Genomic DNA, 4,552 nt, shown 5'->3' on the forward strand with positions numbered 1-4,552 from the left:
TTACTTTAATTTACCGACCCTATCGGTGAAAGTGATGTCCTTTTAAGTAGGGACATCTAAAGATTATGAAATTTTTATAGATGGATTGAAGGTTAGATGAAATGAAAGATGGTGAAAACGAGCGGGAAGAATTTATTTAAAAGAATTATCATCACACATGAAATTTGTCCATCATTGGTCCGATTTTTTTAAACATCTAAAAATTATTACGGAATGACCAATAAAAATAACACTAAAACTATACTTGTACAAAGGAAAAAAGTTAAAGTTTTACATAAAACAACCGGTTTGCTCCTAAATTCTATCATTTCATCAGAAGAGGTGTTTGTCTTCGAAAAACAGATATTTTAAAACTTTAAAATAACATTCTAAGAAATATAAAAAATGTCCAACTTTATACCAAATTAAGCCTATTTGAAACTCAATTTATAGGCTTTCAAACGTAGAAATCTGTTTTGAGATATTTTAACTTCAGACTTGGTTAATGATAATTTCATATTGATCAAATTTAACCCGATGATCAAAGTTTCCCCCAGTTTACGGTATATCTAATTTCAGCGAATTGCCTGTTCAAGGGCCAAAGTAAGAAACATTTCCTCTATTAATCAAATGACCTGTTTTACAGATTTGTAATTCTACTGAAGCTCTTGGATTCTGTGAAGGAAGAACTATTTTCCTTAGAATATGATTTGACAATTGCCAACTGTTTCTCGAATGTATCTACTAACTTCTTTTGTATCTATTTCCTATGTATCTATACTAAGGTTGCCAGATTTTTTTCAGCACGTATCCAGGCTGGACAAACCGAGCAATTTTTATATAAAAACCTGGCAAAATTCGGGCATTCGATTTCAAATTGACAACCATAAATCCGAGCAATATCCGGGCAAATTTTGTCAAAACTCAGAAATTCCTCAACAAAAATAAAAAAAAATATGAAAAATAATTTTTTTTTTCATCAAAACTCATCATCAAAACTCATCGATTGATTTTAAACCGTGTTTTAGGCTTCCAAAAACCTTTCATGATTATTTTTATAAAATTTGCTCAAAAAATTTCGTTTTGGAGGTGTTTATTGCTTTTTTTTGTTTAATTTTCCAAATAAAGTGAAAAAATTCGGGCTAAATCCTGGCATTTTTCAATGAAATCCGGGCACCCGGGCCGGGCCGGACTGTTCTTAAATTTAGTATTGAATATCCGGGCAAATCCGGATAAAACTGGGCAATCTGGCAACCTTAATCTATACCGTTTCACAGTCAGAACAACTCACCTTGTACACACCTACTTGTGGTAGATGTAGTATTGACAAAAGAAAGGTTTACATACTATACATAAAATAATTTAATAAAATAGTTCAAAATAAATATGAGTCATTTATAATATAAATAGCTCCATTCATTTGCATGGGGAAAGCAATATCATAAATCGTGCGAAAACAAAACTTGTATAAATTGAATTGGCAGTACTGAAAATCATTTATCAGTGGGTTGTTGAATGGACGGTGGATGAATGAATGAGTTAGTGTTAGTGCAATTTGAATGAACAGACTGTGGAATGAAAGAGACTGGTGTGTGTATGTGTGTCAAAAATATCTCAACTGATTCGATGAAGAAAAAACGGTCATTCTTTCGGCTAATTTCGAAGTAGATAGTGCGACGTTGAAAAGGTTAAAAAAAAGTTAAGTGATGGCGAGTGAAATGGATTCTAGAAATAAACAGAAAGTTCACCACAATGGCGCAGAGCGTGCTCCCAGAATGTAAGTGATATTTCTGTATGCATTTATAGTGGATCAATTATTCATTAATTTCACAATACTCGTTAGAGAATGGCGCCTGTTGCGTCTCAATGGGTGCTATGCTTTGGGGTAAACTTTAATAAGTAACGCTAGACATCACGTGCTTGTTAGAATATTCATCTTGAGTTTAACTTTTGTAGTGTTCAACACTTTGTAACTAACATTCAAGTCTTACTGCAGAATAAGATTCAACATGAAAAACTGATATTTGCTTATTAGTAGAAGTTCACCTTGACCTACTCTTTCAACGGAAAAGATAAGAGAATATTGTATTAAATTACTGCTTACTAGATATTAATCTATTATTGGATCATGAAAGCAAAAAAAAATATACATACATATATATATATATTTATACATACCAGTTGTGATAAATATCGGGGTGAGTTTGACCAGTGCACCTAAATAAGTTTTAAAAGGAAAAATGAGTATACTAATGTCCCCTTTGAATCATGAAATCTTAAAAGATTTCATAAGTCTCCACAAAAGACGGCTTGCTACGGACAAGTCCCCCATTAGTAATAAAAATTGATGAATCCCTTTAAAAAAGACGGCTTGCTAAGGAGAAGTCCCCCCTGAGTAATAAATTTAGATAAGTCCCTTAAAAAAGACGGCTTGCTAAGGACAAGTCCCCTTTGAGATATACAAATTTGATGAATCCCTTAACAAAAGACGGCTTGCTAAGGACAAGTCCCCCTTGAGTAATAAATTTTGATAAGTCCCTTGAAAAAAGACGGCTTGCTAAGAACAAGTCCCCCTTGAGTAATAAAATTTTGATAAGTCCCTTTAAAAAGACGGCTTGCTAAGGACAAGTCCCCCTTGAGATATACAAAATTGATGAATCCCTTAACAAAAGACGGCTTGCTAAGGACAAGTCCCCTTTGAGTAATAAAATTTTGATATGTCCCTTAAAAAGACGGCTTGCTAAGGACAAGTCCCTTTTGAGCTATACAAATTAGATGAATCCATTAACAAAGGACGACTTGCTAAGGACAAATCTCCTTTAAAATATGAAATCAAGAAAAAAGCTTCTAAAAAAATATATAAACAAAATAAGATGGCTTACAAAGGACAAGTCCCTAATTTACCAATGAATTTAGTTAGATAATTGGCTTTACAATACTAACACTAATGACAAACTACTGGTGCACTGGTAAAACTGTCCTCATTGTTCTCCAAAACTGGAATTCAAGTGCTACAAATGTTAAACTACATTGAATTGTTTTAAAAAAAAAAAAGAAAAAGTACAGGGTGAACTTCGAACGACTAGTATGAACGTTTTTAGAAAATTTAAATTGATCCAAAGTTTATGTGGAAACGCGCAGCTTAATTGACTTATTCTTATCCAGGCATTACGTTTTAATGGATCCTTCTTCACGAGTTACCCAGGCAAAGCGCAAAACCAAAATTCTATCGAAGAAACTAGCCCTTGAAAAATTGCGTACCAATTAAATGTCCGAAAAGATGTTGAAGCTAGAAGAAGAAAATCGTTTACTTAAACAAAATGCTGGAATTGAAGTAGGCGAAAAGGTTGTTTTGGAAGCCGACATTGAAAATTTTGGTTATAATCAATCTAATGATTCACCCACTCTAACAAGTAAACGATTGGTTGAAAGGCGCTTCGCAGCATCCAACAATTATCTGGCTATATCCTCGATCATCTTACCGGAATGTCAACCGCCAGCGGGCGAGTCAGAACTCAATAGACACGTCTTCAATTCTTGGCTGGAACTCTTGACTAACTATATGGACCTTGCGGGCATAACTGACGAATCGACTAAATATATGGTTTTTAAAGTAAAGTCCGGACAGCGCTTACTAAACATACTGCAAAATACGCGTTCAGACAGCCATGCCCCAGATATGACACTACACCCTTTCTCTAATGCCACTTACCGGCTGAAGTCATACTTCTGCTCTCATTCAGACGTTTTACTACAACGCCGTAAGTTAGCCTCGATTTGCCAAAAACCAGACGAATCGGACCTTGTGTTTATCAACCGAGTTTTAGAAGCGGCAAGACTGTGCGACTATGGCGACAAAGAATTCACAGAAATTGTGAGGGTCGTTGCAGAAAGGGCTCTTCACAAGGAAACTAGAGTGGCTGCTTTGCAAATGTTCGGCACACAGGGCGATTTCACTCAATTGATTGACAAAGTGCGCGAACTGGAAGCAATAAGGATCAATGAAACATTTGTGAGCAGCAAGCTTAAACTAAACGGTGAAGCATCATTGGCTTCTGTTAGCTCTGGGAACAGCAGGCAACAAACTGGTATGCGTTATAATTGTCGTCAAGGTTCCACGCGTATGGGTTTTAATCGTCACAATGTACAAAACCCAGGTCGCTTAACCCCACTCATGGGACCAAATTGGCGTCCAAACCGCAATGGTTTCCAACCGCCGCAAAGGGCTGATTGGCACGATGCGATTAGACAGAACAGCTACGGGGGAAATAATTGGTCTTCCCAACGTGTTGCACAGCGTAATCAGGATAGACGTAACTGGAACCAGTTTCAATATCAAGGACCTCGAGCTCATCAGTTCAACGACAAAAGGACGGAAAATGAAAAGTGTATCAAATGCAGTAGTACATTCCATTCGGAATCGGAATGTCGAGCCCACCTACGTACATGTAACCTGTGCAATCAACCTGGTCACATCGCGCGATTGTGCCCAGACAACTCATCTAACGGAAACTTTTCCTCAAGATCATCTAAGGTAGCTGCTATTGAAGATGTCAAAACGAGCCCTATCGAA

The sequence above is a fragment of the Uranotaenia lowii genome, chromosome 2, assembly GCF_029784155.1.
Source record: "Uranotaenia lowii strain MFRU-FL chromosome 2, ASM2978415v1, whole genome shotgun sequence".
Lineage (NCBI taxonomy): Eukaryota > Metazoa > Arthropoda > Insecta > Diptera > Culicidae > Uranotaenia > Uranotaenia lowii.